The following is a 19337-nucleotide window of genomic DNA, read 5'->3' as shown; positions in this document are numbered from 1 at the left end:
AACACACTCCAAATTCTGTCTCTCCATCTCATGCTTATGCATCCATTGGCTAAAGGTAACCGGAAGAAAAAGGGCCAATTAGTCTAGTATATGCTGTGTAGAGATCAGCCTCCAGGCAAAAAAAGCAGGACAGGAAAGGGCAAGACCAACAGAATAATCTGCAGAGTCTAATTATTATTTTTTGTATTCCAAGTCCCTAGTACAACTCCTTACATAGAGCAGACGATAAATATTGAATGGATGAAAAAAAAAATATTGAATGGATGAATGAGCAAATGACTCTCCACATATCTCCCATAGTCCTGGTTCCTTCAATTCATTTTTTCTTAACAAACACAATAAATATAAATGTAGAACTAGATGTGATTTAATTTGTAAACCTTTGTAATGCTTTCAAATAAATAAATTCACAACTTAGAAGAAATTTTTTGTGCAATTGTGTTTTTCAAATTAGATTTGGAATTATCAGCATCATACTTATCAGGAAACTTAATGTGCTTAGCCCTTTACCTATAATAGCCAATTAATCCTCACGGCACCCCAGTGAAGCTGGTATTCTCAATCTCTTTTAGAGATAAAGAACCTGAGGGTCAAAGGTATTTAAGAATGATCAAACAGTGCTTCCCTCTTCAATTCTCTAGCTGTGCAAAACAAAACAAGACGATTATATGAACACTTAAATATTAAAGCCATTTCTTTAATAAATTAAAAATAAAATCAGTGAATCAGAAGTACTTCTCTCGCCACTGAGCTCTGCAGATAGCAATTGAAATGTTGCTACTTCAGTAGTTTTAAAGTGGCCATGAAATATGTCTTGGGAAAAAATGGTGGCTAAAACCATGAATATATTTATTTTATTCTAATTGAAATCTTTTTTTCAAGGACAAATGTAAAGATTTTTACTTACTTTTAAGTGGTAAGTGCATAATAGCAAAATAGGAAAAAGAAAACAAATTGAGAATCATAATGATAAATGAGAATGAAAAAAATGAAAAATACAGAAGCTGTGTAATATTTTTCCAGTCTACATGATTTTTGAAATTTCTTTGGAAGGGTATTTTGAAAGGTCCAAATGCAAGACATGACAATGACTATGTTATTGCCTTTCTTTATCAAAACATCCTTTTTAGTGCCTAGTTTTTATTTAACAGAAAATATTTTCTTGTAGCAGATATGTTATTCTTAAATTACTTTAATGCAAAATATGGTGTAATGTTAATGCATGCTATAAACTCCTAGTACATATTTAAATATATCTTCCAAATATATACTGTTTCACATATAGAAATAACTAACATTATATTGACTAACTGCTAATGCTTACAATACCCCAGTGTATGCCTAATGCTAATGAATGCCCATTAGCACCGCTAATGTCTAAATTGCAGTCTCAAAAACCCCTGTCCCACTAGAAGGACTCAAGGCCCTTTAGCGAAAGGGCCAAGTGTAGGTCTGGAATAGGAAATTTACAAAATGAGCCTGGGACATCTCGTGCCAAAATGCAAGGATATTATCAAAGAATATTGGGATCATCTCAAAAAGCTACAGTATTCAATGACTGGAGCATTAAAAAAGAACAATGATTACAGTACACTAAAACAGAAGGTAAATTTAACCCTGCAATTCAATAAAAAGTTGACAATTATCCAAAAAACAAATGTCTGGAATGAATGAACAGGCAATTTACAAAACAGGAAATAGAAAAGGGGATACAAATATTAAAATATGTTCAATCTCCATAATAATCAGGGAAATACAAATTAAAAATATTAAGACATCATTTCTTTGCCCATCAGATTGGCAAATCTTTTAAAGTTTGATTATATCAAGTAGTGACAATAGAGGGGAAAAACAGGAAATGTTGGAAGTTCAAACTGGTAAGGTTTTTTTTTTTTTTTGACTGGGCAATTTGGCAGTAACAATTTTCATTTTAAATGTGCATACACTCTGGCCCAACAATTCTACTTTCCTATACTTAACCTTAAAGAAAGCCTTGCACATACTTTTAAGGAGGCATCTATAATGGTGACTGGCTATACTGTTTTTAATTGTGAAAAAGTTACATAAATTTTATCAATGGGGGATTGGATGTGTATGAGTCAGTTCAAAAGAATAACTTGGGAATATCTTCAAGCTATACTGGCAAGTTAAAAAAAAGTCATGGTGAAAAATATACTGTGATGTTATATATATTTAAAGACCCACAAAATTATTTCATTCCATATGTCATATATATATGGAGAATCATGCTAGAGGGAAATAGGATGACCTTTTCCTTTATCTGTATTTTTTATACTATAAACACAACAAAGTATTCTTTATTTTATAATTTTTGAATGTTAGGAAAATAATCTTTCAATAAATCCTCCAAAGTGGTTGTTTATGGCCCGAGTTTACAGATGAGGAAACAGGGCTCAGAAATAATCGCTGACTTGTCCAAGGTTAAACAATAGAAGTAAAAAATCTGGCTGATCTCAGGCCGTTTATGCAGATGCTTTTCTCTAGATCACAAGTCAAAATGACCTTGTATTTTGTACTGGTCAAAACTTTTCTAAGGAGATATCTAGGTTGGAAACAGAAACGTGGGAGCAATAAGTATTTGCCAACTGATACCATGGAAGTACACTGAGGAGATTGTGGATTGTGCAGGCTCAGAACAGAATCCTGAGAAGCAGCAACATTTAATGGATGAACACAGTTAAGGAACCCTGTAAGAAAGTCAAAGAAGAAATTGCTACACAATCAGAAGGAGAGGGTGAAGAACTCAAGCACAGAGAGCACTTCTATAAGAAGGAAGTGGTCACCAGTGGCATATGCTGCGAAGAAGTCAAGAGAGCTTTGAAGTATCATTTGGATTTGGTAACATAGTCATCTGGTGACTTCGGCAAGAGAGTCTCAGCGAATAGGAGAAGCAGAAACCAGAATGCAGAGGGATGAAGCATGAAGAAGACAGGAGAATTTAATAGTATGGTAGATACTCAAAAATTTAAACATAGAATCATGATATGATCCAGCAATAAAGAGTACTTAAGTCCAGCAATTTCTATTTATTGGTTAAATACCCAAAAAGAATATACCCCAAAGAATTGAAAGCAGAGACTCAAACAGATTATTTGTACACCCATGTTCTTAGCAGGATTATTCACAATAGCCAAAGGTAGAAGCAAACACAAATGTCCATCAAAGAATGAATAGATAAATAATATGTGGCATATACATATAATGGAATATTATTCAGCCTGAAAAGGAAGAAGATTCTCAACACATGCTGTGACCTGGGATGCACCTAAGTAAAAGAAGCCAGCTACAAGGACGAATGTTCTATGATTCTACTTGTATGAGGTACCCAGAGAAGTCAAATTCATAGAGACAAAGTAGAAAAAGTGACTGCCAGGGACTGTGTGGCCGTGGGAGGAGACGAGGAATGGGAAGTTATTATTATTAATGAGTATAAAGTTTCAGTTTGTGAGGATGAAAAGATCTAGAGATGGGTGGTGGTGATGGTTGTACAATAATGTGCATATACTTAATGTCTCTGGACTATACACATAAAATGATAAAATTGTCAATTTTATTTTATGTATATTCTAGTGCACACTCACAAACACGTGTGCACATGCACACACACATATGCGCGCACACACACACACCAGCTATGAGGACTTTAAGGAAGTCAATGAAGACAACTTTTTCAAATTGGAAAGTCATAGGGCAGGTCAAAGGGGAACTGTCTAAGACGGAGGACCCTTGAGCATATTCACCAGCCTGGACAGGATCATTGGAGAAACGGAGATACACATCCACCATCCTGGTGAAAGGGACACAAATACTGAGCCAGCACATTAAAACCATCTACTGATACCCAGCACTGTGCTTCCGGTAGTGAGCCTGGGTCTTTGATGGGCAGATGGACCTCGTGTTTTATAAGAGAAGTCAAATACGGTCATATTTAAAATTTTTCAAAACACATAGAATCTAAGCGATGTTAATCACATTAATAACTTTTTCTTCAAGGATTTTCTTATAAGTATCTAGTAAAGAATTCCAAGCTGATTTTACACTGAGGATGCTCTGGTGTTCTGCTGTTGTGGTGGCAATATTGTTTGTTCATTTATTTTTCCTTCCTGCCAATTCACATCACGTAGGAGTTTAGGTGGAAGGGAAAAATGCTTACATTTTTCATTATCCCCTAATTGCTCTTTATTGCCCCTTCGAAAATATGGTTAAGTAAAAAGCAGAGTGTGATACCCTGGGAGCATGATAGTTTACAAAGTCCAGAAAGTGGTTCTTGCAGTGTGTGGAGGTTTGCATAATTCCTGTTATTCTTGCAACCCACTCCGCACCCCGCTTCCCTTCCCCAACAGCAAGGGAGGGTGAGAGGGACTGCCACATACAAGTTGCCGCTGTTATCTGCTTCTGCTATTCAGTAACCTGGGAGAAGTATATATATGAGTAGTTCCTTCTATTTGAGGTTGGCAATAGTGTTGGCTTTGATCAACTGTTTTTGTGTCCTTTTTCTACCATTGTCCCTACTGTCCCATAAATATTTTCAATTAGTGCTCCAGCCTGTTAGAAACCTAACCAGTTATGTTCAGCAGTGCAGGACCTGCACCTGTTTTTTATTCTTGTGGCTGAAGTTGAGAGAGACCATAGCTTATGAATAAGCAACAGTTTCAGTTTTGCAATGCTTTATCTATATGTAACAGGCAGCTATTCATGAGAAAGGAAGTTTAAGGCTTGTAGGTAAAAAACCACTACCCACGTTCCAGGAAAATGCCCGTTTACTGAAGTTTTTTTTTTTCTTTCTTTCTACAATATGTCTATAGTCAGATTAGCATTTAGGTCATACTCCAAAGAGTTTAAATTAATTAGTCTTATAAAAGCAAGTTTATTCCTCATGTATCAGCTTGACAGTTTTTGTCTGCATAGAATGGTATTTTGTTTTTCCATGATTATCTTTCAGCTACAGAGGAGATGTTTCCTTATGTAAATGAGCATTGCATAATCAAGTATAGATTTAAATAACTTAACTTTTTGAAAACTTGCTTACATATATAAATTTGTGTATACGTTAATTATATATGTATATACGCACAAATTATAGCCTGTCACCATGATTCTAAAGGTAAGGTTTGTGAAGACTTTTCCATTCTCCATAGAATTTATAAAGCAAAATGACTCTGATGTTTCACAACTTCCTCTTTTGGTAGAGTGTCCTTTTGCAGAGAAAAAAAAAAATTGACTAAAGAGAGCTGAGTGGAGTCAGAGCCCTTCGAGATGCTGGTTAACTCAACTATTTAAGCAGCTTAACAAGCAACTGAAAATAAGACATTGTGGTAAGAAGAAAGTGATCACTTGCTATTTTTCATTTTATTATTTGGATTACTGTTTGTGGAACAACAATTTAAATGCTGGTTGGATTATAAAATAGATTAGATAAATCTAATAATTCTAAGTAAGTACTCAATATTTTAAATGAAAAGGTTTACTGAATTTACTGTTTCAACTTCACATACAACCTTTTAAAAAGCTGGGGAATTTAAAAATTCTTATTGATCTCCAAATTATTTTAACTGAAAAGTAAAAAAAATTCTCTTTTTTTCATAGTTTTGTACACAACTTAGTGCTGAAAGAACCTTTGTCGTAATATAAATTTTGAAAACTTTTTCTTCCCCTTGCTCCAGTAAATTCCTAACATGTGTAAGTTATCCTGCCTATATTTGTTTGTTAATTTTGCATATTACTAGCTGGACATATTCTGGAAAAAAAGATATTCTTGTGCTTGTTTCTACCTACTGTGAAAATATATATTATTTAAAGTCTTACATTTCAGTATTATTTTTCATATCATCACATTGTGATGATATTTAAATACTTTCGAAAAAGCAATTTGTAGTGTAGATAGTAGTATTTAAAAATGTAAATAAGGTAAGTAAATCAAATTTTAGAAATTTGTTTGTTTTAAGATTAATTTGCAGTTGTAATGCCCAAAACTGGAGCAAGAACTATAAAACCATTTGGATTCATAATTTGGGATCAAACTAAACTGAAACTAATTTCATTAGGCAACTCTAAAGTAATCTAAATCCAGCAGAATTATTTTTATTTGTGCCAAGCTAGAGTAATGTATATACATATTAACTATTTAATAGAATTGTATTTCTCATACAGTAATTTTTAAATCATTTTTAAGCAAATAATATATCTGAATGCTTACTTAATTTGGTTTGTTTTTAATTAGAATAATCACATGGCTTCTGAAAAAGAAAGTCTGCATTGTTCCATTAATTAACAGACTTAATTTTAATCAGTTTGGTTAAATAATGCCGTCACACTGGTTCTATTACATTATCTAGAAAATAGGGTGTTTTTAAAAAATTATTTTCATGCAATGTACTGTGACGGGAGTAGTTGTCTTTGGTTACAGAGAGAAGAAAAACAGATTGTTAGTGTTATAAATTCAGGCAATGAAGAGTTGACTCAAGTTTGACATTCTTAACTAGATCAAAATTTTAAAATTAAGTTGATAGTTGTGAGGAGTCCATTAAAATTGTGCCTATTCATCTTTATGTATCACACGCTAATTAAACACACCAGAACTTGATTATTGTTCTTTGCAACACCACCACTTATAATGTCCCTCTCTTTAAAAAAAAAAATGATGGAAATATTTTGAAATGTCCAGAATTTTAAGGAAGAGATATTTTGATATCATAAACCATCAAGTGCTGTGTGTTTGTGATACATAGTGTGGTATTACACGGAATAACTGATAACAACCAAGAAAAACATGGCCCAAGGAAATTACAATCTAAGTTGATCAACACTATAATTCAGAATGGCAAATGAAGGCCAAAGAAGTAATGAAAATCCTGTCTTGCTGGCAAGATGGATGTGTTGTAGTTGTGGTGGTTGTGATTGTCACGAACTGTTAAAGTCTCTGAATGAACAGCCTAGTTCTAGATTATGGAAAATAAGTTTAGAATTTGTTCTATGACAAAATCATATTTACAGAAAAAAATTAGTGCTACCTGGTTGAGTTTCCTTGAGTCATGCGGATTGTTAAAGGGGGCGATCTTACCATTACTGGGAGAACAGCAAGATGCATTGCTTACGCTTTTCTTTCACGTAGTGTAATAAGGAAAAGCCTTTAGAATCCACCCCCAAATCCAAATTTTTTGAAGTGAAATTAGATATAATATTGTAAATAATTTATTACTGGCATACATAAATATTTACTTTTGAACTATAGATGTATATTTTACTGTTTCATTAAGATTACATTCATGTGACACTAAGACATAAATTTTCCTTGACTAATAGAAGTTGAAACTGGGTGACTGCTGTAGAGCATTGTGAAATTTTCTGTCTTAATAAGACATGGTTGACTCTGTGATGTGTGTGTGATCTTACTGGGCATCCGTCAGATTGTTGAAATCCAGGGTTGAGCCAACGAATCTCACAGTTTAGTGGGTGTCTGCCCCCTCCTTCACAGTGTGAACTTTCTGAAGCCGCCCACCTGTGCAAGAGAATGACCTGCTTCTAGAGGGCTCTATCCCACCTTGGCAAATATATTACCTCTCCAGTAATAATTTCACTTTGAAACAATGATGCTATTTGTTCTTAACATAAATAACTGGACTTCCAAAAGAACTTTTCAAACATTGAAACACTTGTTTGTTTGGTTTCCCCTTCTTTCGGCCATTTTCTCATTTGCAAAAGTAGATGAGAGTTTGTTGCCCGAAAGAAAGATTGTGGTTTGGGTGCAGACTAAGAGGGATGGCGTGTTTTGAATTCAGAAATAAAAATCCTCTGAATCTGGATAATGTGTCTCTTCCAACCTTTTAAATGCAAATTTGTGTCCACTTACAAACATTGATTTTCTATTTATTTTTAGTGGACACGACTTCCAAATAAGTGCCACATGTAACATATTCATATTTATTCTATTAATAAAAATATGTGTTCAATGGGAAAATTATTGTGTTCACAAAAATATGTGCTTTGGAAGTACATGTGCTCTGTAAGAGGGAACATGTATCTCATTTTCATACAGGAAATAATTTCTGCAAATATAAAGAATAAAAGCAAGTTCTTTTACATTTCTGAATATTTCCATTTAAAAAGATACATTTTATGCAGTGTAATGTACACATCTGTACCCTAGAAAACAAAAACACTGTTTAATTTTGAAATCTTTAAAATGTAAATTATTTGCTGTTTGAGAATTATTGTTTCCAATACTTACCTAACATCATTGATATTGTTATTATTTTATATGAACTAAAATTAGGCACTAATAGATTTGATGTTTTCTAAATACTTTCCAACGTTGTCTTTTCATTATTTTATATGTGTACAAAAATGGGTCTTAATTTTTCAGTATTACTAAGGAAAATAGCAAATTTGTGGTTTTATATCCAAATTGAAAGAAAAATGGCATTAACATCATTAATTCATATTGGAACCATGGAAAGTAAATCAGAAATGAAGTTAGCCTACTGGTTTTACTCCACAAGCTAGTGTAAAATGTCACAGCTCATTATTATTCTATTTTACAGATATCTCGTTGTAAGTTCTCAGTTTTTGCAATAGTTGGTGGTTATCGCAGTATCAAAATTCTTTTCACTTTGGAAAAAAACACAAATAGTAATATGATCGTGAAAAAAATCACAGTTCTGATTCTGAAAAAAATAAAATTAGCAGCATTTTTCTTTAATCATACCTCAGTTCGATTTATTTTTGCTTTGCATAAGAAAAAAAAATCGAAGCAGAATACTTTTATGCTTTTCCTGTGTTGGTGAACAGATCTGAATTAGAGAAGAGGCAGGAACATTCTCAAGGCAATTAGGCTGCCTTCTGAGTAAAAATCGTATCTAATGCCATTGGAGTTTCTTAAATGCTCACTAGAAATGTTTATTATACTTCATCTACTTAAATTTTTTTATTAAGAAATAATTTCAAGCTCAAAAGAATTGTAAAAATAAAAATAGTGTAATGAATACCTACATGCCCTTACCCAGATTTACCTAATCTTAATATTTTATTCTATTTGCTTTATAATTTGCTCTTATTCTTTCTCTATCTATATCTTTGTCTCCATTTTTTCTTTCTGAACCACTTGAGGGTAAGTTATAAAAAAACATGACCCTTGACTTCAGCTTGTACTTGCTAAAAATAGAGGTAGTCTCTTCTGTAATGGTTATAATATCTACTTCATAAATTTACATCGATACATTTATCTAATATTTGCCCATATTCCAATTTTGCTATTTATCTAACAATCTCCTTTATAATATTTTCCCCTCCAGTAAAGGATCCAGTTTAGAGTCATGTGTTACATTTAGTTGCAATGTCTCTTTAGCCTCCATTAATCTGGAACATTTCCACATCATTTCTTTATCTTTTATAAAATTGAAAACCTTAAAGTCTATCCACCAACTCTTCTTCTTTTCTTTTTAACAGAGTGTTCCTCATTTGTATTTGTCTGACATTTCCTCATGATAAGATTGTGGTCATGCATTTTTTGCTATGATACTGCATAGGTGATGTCTCCCCTCATGCTATCATACCTAGAGCCACACGATCCTCATCTATGCCCCATCGGTAATGCTAATTTAGGTTGCCATGTCAAAGTGTTGCCTCATTTCTCCCTTTTATAATGACAACGCTTCATGAAAAATTTCCCTTTGGGTTTAATATTAATTGATGTTCTCATCTGATGCAGTCTTTACTGTAATGCATCATAGTTATAAAATCATGATTCTCCAGCTCCAGCACTCTCTGCGTATTTCAGTCATACTTTTGCATTCTAATGTAAGCAAAAGAACTCCCTTCTGTCCTGTATTTAATTACTAATTTATATATCTGTTACTGGTATAAAGTCACAAATTTCTGTCTTTCCGGTGGTTTATAATTCCTTGCTGCCTTAATTATTATGGTGCTCAAATTGTCAAATACCTGTTTGAGTTATTGGTTAAACTTTTATACTTATATTATATTTATATTTATAACTTTATATTTCAATTCTGTTCAATCTACATTTAGTCTGAAGTTAATTATCCTCTTGGACATTCCAAAAGGTGGCAATGTCAGAAAAGAAAGTAGGTTATCGGGAGGTATTTGGTCAACCTTATGAATTTATTATTCCAGAGTGGATTTTTAAAAGTTAAATGTGCATGTATCATCACATTTACAGAAAAATAGATAAGAAGCAACCATGAATTTGTGTAGTCCATAAGCATTGGAAAAATTCTCACCCTTTCTATAAGTGATTCTAGATTCCTGCCCCTTGCACTCCCCCATATTCTACTCTAGTAGAATGATGAACGCATCCTGATAGTTGAGGTAGGAAGAGAAAGTGGATCAGTGTCAAGATTCATTTTCAGTTTCCATTCTGTCACTTACTGACTGTGAATTTTGGATGGTTACTTTTCTCTTCTCTCTCCAGATATCTAGCCCCATAACTGTAAGTTAAAAAAATATACCTCCTTAACTTTTTGCAAACTTCTGTACTCATACCTCAAAGTGATTATTAAACCTCAGATGTTAACAGGTATCTTAAAGTTAACATGTCCAAAAGACAGCCCCTCATCGTCCAGCCTTCTCTCTGCTCCATGCCCAGTCTTCTTGGATTAGTAAACGATACCACCTTATACTCAGTTATCCAGGTCAAAAGCATCACTAGTTTCTTTCTTTCCCTCACCTACATCCTATTTGTTGGCAAGCCTGTCACTTCTATTTCCAAAATACATCCCAACATTGACCACGTTCATCCTTTCCACCATCTTGAGCTCAGTGTAAGACGCTATCATCTCTGTTCTGGACATCTCCATTCTTCTTATAGCCTATTAAGAAATCCCTCTTTTTCAACTCTTGCATTCCTGCCAGCATGATGTTTTAAAATAGAAATCAAATCATGTGACTCCATGCTCAAAATTCTTTAATGGTTTCCTATTTAAGTATGAAAAAATCCAAATTCCTCTCTGTTACTTATGTGTCTTGTCCTCTACCTACGTCTCCATCCTCATATCCTACCTCTCATCCCTTCATTCGCTATGCTCTGGCTCCACTCCTTATTTTGCCCCTAGGGCATCCTAAGCTCATTCCTGACTCAGAGACTTTGCACATGCTCTTCCCTCTCTTTTCCTGGCATATTCTTCCCACACATTACTGTGACACAACCCTTCTTCATTCAGATATTTGAATGCTCCTCCTAAAGGGTGTCTTCCATGACCAACTACATATTTTATTATCGTGTCCCTAACCCAGTCACTCTATCCTTTTAGCTCATTTTAATTTTCTTGATAACACAATGCTACATAAAATTTTTATCTTTATTTCTTTGTTTAGTTACTCATTGTGTTTCTGCTACTAAAATGTAAGTTCCGTAAGGGCAGGGTTTAGTCTGTTTTGTTCATGTTACATCCTCAGTGTCTAGAAAAATACATGGAACATACCAGGCACTCAAATGATGAGTAAGCACAAGGCCTCACCAGTTCTGAGCCTCCTATACAAATAAAACAAACGTGTTAAAAATAACAGCTATCTCCCAAGGTCATGTTAGGAGGCCATGGTTATGGTGGTGTTCTGAGCTGCCATGCAATTGTCAGGTGGGATATTTCTGTTAACACGGAGTGAAAGGAACTGAAACAAAAGAAGTGGTCCCTGGAGACAACAAATAGACCGAGAAGTTCTCTTCTTTGTGTATTGGCTCTCTTCCACTGAGCTAAAAAGGGACGGGTTCACAGTGGTTGCCACTAATCTCTTAGAATCCTGGGGGCGATCGCTCTTGTATTGCTGCCCCACTGACTTTGCACTCGTTCTGCCTCTGCCTTCACCCCCAAGAAAAACATGTGCCCACCCTCCCTTGCCAGTTAGGGCTCATTGCTTCCCTCAAGCCAGATGGAAGAGCAATCTCCTTCCAGAATTCTTTCTTGATTAACCATCTGCCTGTGCTGGCCTCATGGCTATGCATATAGTTCACATATTGTTTTGTAATTATTTCCTGGTTCTATTTTTCATCTCGAAGTGGATTTTAAAGCTATTCTAGGAAAACTGTTTGGGGTTGTTTTGTGTGTGTATCCAACAGATCAAGTTTAAGGTTATAAACATAGGACTTGGTTCTTGAGACTGCTAGGTCCTAAATGATGATGGTGATGATGATGATGATGATGATGTTAATAACAATAGCTTTACTATTACATTTTTTAGTACTAGTTTTTAGTACCATTGCATATCATTTTTAGTACCAGGTTTTAGTACCAGTTTTTAAAATACCATTGTATATTAGGTGCTTTACATGATTAACAAATTTAACTCCCTCACTAACTTTGTGAAATAAGTATCATTATTACTATTTTACAGATTTAAGGAAAAAAAGGTTCTGAGAGTTAGTTTGATAATGGTCACAAAACTGATCCTGGTGTGTCTGTCTCTACAATGGATCTTTATCATTAATATACTGCCTCTAGTACTTATATTGAGAAGCAGGGTAGGCAAAGCTTTGGTTTAAATACAGTTATAAATGTATACATTACATGGCGCAGCCCCTCCGAAATCTTATACTCTAGTAGGAAAAATCTCAAAAGATGTGAATTTTCAGCCACGATATGAAAAATGTAAGGTGTCACCTGAGACATTAAAATATTTGAGAGTTACACTTCTTGGTGCAATGATGGCACAAGGCTCCCTGGGGGAGGCAGCATTAAGGTTGAATGATCAAAGTTTTCATCAGATGAAGTAGAAAAGGATTCAGATAATACATTTTCAAAAAAATTCAGAAAATTGTCAAAGAACTGGAAAAACATTTTAATATTACATGAATTTAACATTGAGGCACTTTTTTTTTTTTTCTATTCTATGGTCCAGCCAGAGGAGGTATTTGGTGACCCTGCCTTTGTAGTTCTTCTCAGGAAGTGGGCTATGTGAAGAGAGGATTTTAATTCTTGTGAGAAGCCTCTGTTTCCATTTTGAAGTGCATCTATTCATGTATTCATATATCAAGTATTATGCATTAAGCACCCATCTAGATGCTGTGGGAAAACAGTGACCAAGACCAAGTTTCTACCCTGAAGGAGCTGAACTTCAGTCTAGTGGGGAAAGATGATGAGTAAGCCAGTAAACAAGTAAATTTTTGAAAAGGGAATTTCAGATGATGACAGATAGCAGCATGAAGACAACTCAGCAAAATAAAAGGCTAGAGAAACAGAGAAAGGAAGCTTCTTTACCTACCTGACCTCCCAAGACAGCCTCTGTGAAAGGGAAATATTTAAGCTAAGACCTGAATGATGAGAAGTTTGAGTGTGCCGTGCAGAGGACCCTGGGAAGAATGACGGGCAAGTGCAGAGGACCCTGGGAAGAGTGACGGGCAAGTGCAGAGACAGGAATGAGATCCGCCTATCTGGAAAGCAGAAAGGAATAGTGCAGGTCTCAGAGGGTAGTGGGAGATGAAGCTGGGAGGTGGGGTTGACCAAGGGCCAGGTTGCCGAGGTTGTGGGCCAAGGCAAGGAGTTGTACCCTGTGAGCAAATATTCGCAAGGACAGGCACGTGTATGCACTGGGGAAACAGGGGCAGCAGATGCCCCATTCATTATCTGTGTTTAACACAGGCTGGGAAAAACTGTGGTTTGAAGAGAAGCAGCAACTACTACATAGGTCAAAAGCTTTCTCAGGTGATAAATTATTATATTTAGATAAATTTCAAGTAAGCTGAGTTTATCTTCCGAAGTTAATTCATTTTCTTGCCTTTTCATTTTTATAACAGATGCGGGTTTGATAAAAGTGAAAAGGGCTTAAATATTATTTAAATTAGTCAATTTAAGATTTTTCAGCAAAATTCCTGGGGAATAACCGACCTTTATCACGGCCATTGAAATAGGTAGCCTGATGTCTGGTAATGGGGTCATCAGGCACCTTAGTTTCTGCATGGATATGAAGTACGTAAGACTAGAGAAAAGGCTGTTTTCCAGTCTCTGGAGACAACAGATGTTCTCTTATTTATTCTTCTCAAATCCCAGCGCCAATGATGGTAGGGACCCTTGCAGCATCAACCTGTTCTTATTATAAGTAGCAGTTATTTACACTGCATTTTCAGAATAATTATAAATTTCCTCTGATTTATTTGTATTATCCGAAGAGATCTAAATCATCGAATTATTACATTTTAAATCCCAGAATTATATGGACACAACTTTTGGTGGGGGTGGGGGAGTTGGGAGGCTGAGTGTGATTTGAGAAGGGAATACAGAATATCTTACTGAAAAGGACTTCTTCCTCTTCTTCTTCTTCTTCTTCTTCTTCTTCTTCTTCTTCTTCTTCTTCTTATATTTAAACAAACCTAATAGCTATTAAGAACAAATGGCATCCCACTGGGTGTTATGCACAAACAATGAATCATGGAACACTATATCTAAAACTAATGATGTAATGTATGGGGATTAACATAACAATAAAAAAATAAAATAAAAAAAAAGAACAAATGGCATCCCCATATACTTGAGAAGTTAATGACAACAAGTGTGGCTGCTTCTATTTCTGATTTGGGTTAAGAACTGACAATGACCAAAAACACAAAAACAACAACAACAAAAAAAAACCTACCAGTGGCGTTGGACTGAGTGTGGCTAGGTTGACAATGGGTGGGGTAGGGAGGAACACATGGTAATTTCCCCAAGGCAGGCAGACACGAGATTGTAGGAGCCACAAGCTGACTTTTGAGTGTTCCTGACAACGCCCAAATAGAAAATCATTATGTTACTCGTCCTGGGAAGTGTGGAAGAGTACAGATGACTTCCGTGCTTTTAAATGATGCAGTCCATTGTATCATGCAAACACATGGGTATGATGACTCACGTATCATTGGATTATTGCAAAGTGTGAGATGGTGTGTGGTTTCCGAGAGCATGGATGTGTAAATGCATGGATATCTGCAATATGTGACTATTTAGAGAACACTCCTGAAACAGGAAGCCACTTCCTGACCTGCTGCTTACTCCAGGTGGACAGATTCACCAAGCAGCAAATATACTGAAGTATGAGAGTAGCAGGTTTTCTACAGTAAGAATAGTACACATTTGTTGACAGGAACTAGATTCAGGAGGGGAGAGTAGAAAGAGCATGTGGACTTGGGGCATGACTCCAGACTCGGATGCTAAAGATGCCTTCTCCAGAGCCAGGTGTCCTCTCCTCCTGCCTTATTTGGCTTTGTTCCTCTGGTTGGTGACCCATCACGTTGGAAAAGAATCTCTTTCAAAAGTGTAAATGTTCCTCTTTCTGTGGGTGATGTCACCATTCCCGTGGCCCCAGCCTTTGCTACTAAATAGTACTTAACAACACATAATCATTATTTTCTCCACTTAGAGCTCTGAAGTGTATTTGTTCTGATGAAATCGAGAGATACATTTCTCAGGGAGGTAGGAGTAAAAGCTGGAAAAAAAAAAAAAAAGGGAAACTATGCCTGGAACATCTTTTGACTTGTATTACTTAAAAGAAGCAAGTAGACAACTAAATTTTTATCCTGTGGCAACAGCCCCTACTGCATTAAAAAAAAAAAAAAAATCACATATGGCTCCAAAGGATGTGGTTTCTATGCAACTGTGCATTATATACTCTTTTTTAAAGTGATAGATGCCTTTTACTTGGCTTGGCTTGTCCTTCCCAGGTTTTTTCTTGTAAAATGTAGAGGGAAAGTTGGACAAAAGAAGCTGTGCTCTGGTCAATTAAGAGTGATGTTTCTGAAGTGCCTGCTGATCATTCCAGGGAACATCTTGGCTTCCCTTCAGATTACATCCTACCTGTCCATTCAAAAAACTATGAGAGGATCTGTCTTTTGTCTTATAAACCATAGCTGTAAATTTCTTAAAGTTATAATTTGATTTTAATCCTCATATTTTGAAGAGATCTGAAGTTTCACATGAGCTTGCTTTTTTTTAAGTATTCTCTATTTTTAAATTCATCATTTTAAATAATTACAATAGCTGCAATTTGTCAAAGGCCTGACCTATGCTAGCTCAATTCCTGTGAAATCACTCATTACCACAGTTCTATGTGGTAGACATTTTATGTTAGCAGGAAACTGAGAGTCAGGGAGATTGTCAGGAAACGTGTGCCTCGTTACAGACTCCAAAGACTGTCTTTATTTTGTAGGAGCTGAGGCAAAGGCAGAGCAGCAGCCTTGGAAATAACACCCCCTTCTGTTTTAACCTGATTCTTCTGAGGAGTGTGGTGCATACACAAGCCATTGCAAGCGTTTGGTGGGGGAGAGGTGGCTATGCTGTTTCCAAGAGGAGCCAACAACCAGGGCAGAAAGACCAGGCTGTAGCAGCCATGGCTCTTGCCAGTGGAAGCTAACCCCATGTCACGTTTGGCACGTGTATACCTATTGCCAATAACCCCAGAGGAGGCTGCGTTTTCTCTCGAGTCACCTGGGAATTTAGTCATAAATGAAATAGATTGACTTCAGCTGGCTTCTTCCATCACAGTAAGGAAAATACCCAGCGTTGGACCAAGCATCATCCATGTACTCCTTTTTCTTAATAATTAACTTTGGCTGTCTCATATAAGTTGGATATTTGGTGCCAAATATGCCCTTTTCCACAAGTTCAAGGCTAATCTAACAAAGTTAACACCTCCCGAGGCCCACATAGAGTTCTTGGTCTTTAGGGACCCTGACAAACTATTTACAGTTTCTACCAAGACAGACTTACCAGAATGTTGTAAGAATAAACAGACTTCAAAGTCTTCACAAGAGGAGAAGCTGTTCTGGCTAAGTCTATAATTTAGACTATCTTCGGAGAAGAATGACTTCATGAAAAGAGAGGCCCAGAGTGGCCAGCCTCTTTCAAACTCTTAACTTTTTCTTTATTTAATTGTGAAGACTAAATGACAGGTAGGAAAGTGCTTTTGTAGGAACGTGGGAGTCTTGAAGCTATAGAAGGAAGTTACACTGTGCATGGGGGTAAGCATGTGGGTAGGAGTTATAGACTAGTGCTCTATTGCTAGTCTAGAATAATCATGCATACACATCTTACGATGGCACCTGAACAGAATTAATAAACTCCTATTAAAGGCACTTGACACATCATTTTTTTTTAAAGCACACATTACCTATTATATTCAGGAACAGAAAAAAATAATAATTTTACATCCAGGAACAAAGATTAAAAAAGAGCCTTTAACTTTGACAAAACAAAAAGATGATACAATTGGATTTTCATATGTTAATTCAAAAGCTGACATGCTATACTTCTCTGAAAGTATGGTAGAGAAGCTGGCTTTGTCTTGTAGATATCATAACCTTAAAAGATTAAGCCTGAGAAATGAATGAAAGTAAACAACAAAGAACACAGCAAGGATGGGCATAGTAGTGATCAGTCACAGATTTCCCCAAACCTCGCCCTCGGGGCCTGTATGGTGGACAACGTGCATCCTGACAGAAATAAAGTCACCATTTCATGCAACCAGGAATAGAATCCTGTCTTACAAATTAAAAGGAATTCCAGCACTGAAGACGTGTAGTGTAAGTACATGGCTGTAATTCTAGACATTTGAATTGTGTGGGGGAAGAAAAAAAGAAAAATCATAAAGATAATGATAATTGTCTATCTTTTGAGTTTAGATTCACCTGTTCACATTCTTGCTCTCTGTCACTACACATTGTACATTTATATTGTTTACTTAATAGATTATAATTATTTACTATTTCATATCTGTAGCTGGCTTGACTGTATGTTTCAAGAGCCTTGAGGTCTAGTTTTGCTCATTCTATAGTCTCAGAATCTAGGAAAGGCTGGAATTATGCCAAGACTATTTGTGAACTGGATAGGAAAGTTGACAACAAAAAGTGAAAAATGCAGTGGTTACTGGTGAGCTGGTGACCTATAGCCAGAAAAAGTTTGAAAAGGGAAAAGAATGTTCAACATTGTCTAAAAATACATTCAGTACTGGAACGGCTCAATGGGATCAGGTCCTGTCGGCAGTTACTCATTGCTAAGCCTGCGGCAGAAAATATGGGCATTCAGAGCTACCCAGGTGCGGCCATTGGGACCGATGGCGCGTTCACAACAACCATAAATTAAGACTTCTAATGTTACCTGCAAATGAGATTCGAATGAGAAACGTCCCATTAATGTATTTGTATTTATGATTTAACCATGTTACTTTACTGAATGAATTCATAAGGTATATGAATATACCTAAGAAAGTTATATATATATACACACACACACACACGCATATGTGTATATATGCACACTTTTATGTAATACACACACACACACATACACACACATTCTAGAGTTTGATACAAATAAATCCAAAAGGAAGTGGCCTAAGATACTTTTGATCTCTCAGAGACACTAATGTCATTCTCAAAGGGTGCTCATGATCACAGTTTCTTAGAAGGAGACAGGATTTGGAATTATAAATAAACAGCAACCTAAGCATTATAGAAGATGTAGGATTATCCTCTGTGTGGACTTAACCATATCTAGTTTATTTTTAAGCCCACAGACAGACGACTGACGCTTATCTGGTATAAAGTGAAACATGTTTAGGTTGCACCATGAGCCAGCAGGTGCATGATAAAGGTGCAGTACCACCTTAGCTTCAGACAACTAGTCCTGAGTCCCACACTTCTAGATGCATATGTGTGCATACGTGTGCCGGTTTACCCACACCTAACTCTATTTGAGACAGAGTTTCCTGCAGAGAACACTGTTTCTTTCGAGCCAAATAGAACTTACTTGCCTTGCCAAAGGGAGAAAGTGGACCAGGTCAATGGGTCACCGCTGATTCTGGGTATTTCCATTTCCTGAACTCTAGCTCAGTGGGAGGACATCTTGGCTGCATATTGGAGCCATCTGAGGAACTTAAAAAAAAAAAATACTGATGCTCGTATGCTACTCCCAGAAATTCTGATTTGATTGGTCTGGATTGCACTCTATGGATTCAAAGTGAAGCCCAAGTCAGGAACCACGGCCTTACTTTTGGTCTCCCCATTTCTAGGATGGGCTCATAAATACCACCTCATTTGCCTCTTGGGAGAGTGCAAAGAAGACATTATATGCCATTAGAGTCCCCTCACATTCCTGAATTCACTGGTTTCCCTTCTTCCTTTATCTTTAGAGAGGAAATAGAAAGGGAAGGAAATAATGGTGGCCATCTTGGGAGGGTGAGAAGGAGGGGCCCTTCCCCAAGAGCCCTCCAAGCTCGCCAGTTAGCAGTTCATTAGGGTTAACCAACTATCTTTTGTCAAAGTAATCACTTTTGAAGGATTAAGCCTCAAGCTCACCTTAGTGTGAATTACTTTAATCAGATAATCTCCTATCACCTAGTTG

At 36.1% G+C, this 19337-nt stretch overlaps 1 protein-coding gene across 2 annotated transcripts in view; it reads left to right on the top strand.

Annotated features, from left to right (window-relative positions):
* Nucleotides 1-5242: 5242 nt before the first annotated feature.
* MBNL1 (muscleblind like splicing regulator 1) overlaps nt 5243-19337 on the top strand; it is a 202611-nt gene continuing 188516 nt past the window's right edge. The window contains exon 1 of one of the 2 annotated variants that reach the window (XM_078070201.1): nt 5243-5336. The gene's annotated coding sequence lies outside the window, so the exon portion shown is untranslated. The remainder of the gene's footprint in view (nt 5337-19337) is intronic. The other variant, XM_078070123.1, reaches the window with a different exon arrangement.

This window comes from Halichoerus grypus, chromosome 1 (genome assembly GCF_964656455.1).
Source record: "Halichoerus grypus chromosome 1, mHalGry1.hap1.1, whole genome shotgun sequence".
Lineage (NCBI taxonomy): Eukaryota > Metazoa > Chordata > Mammalia > Carnivora > Phocidae > Halichoerus > Halichoerus grypus.
Note: the sequence above shows the minus strand (reverse complement) of the source record. Positions and strands in the feature narration are given on the sequence as shown.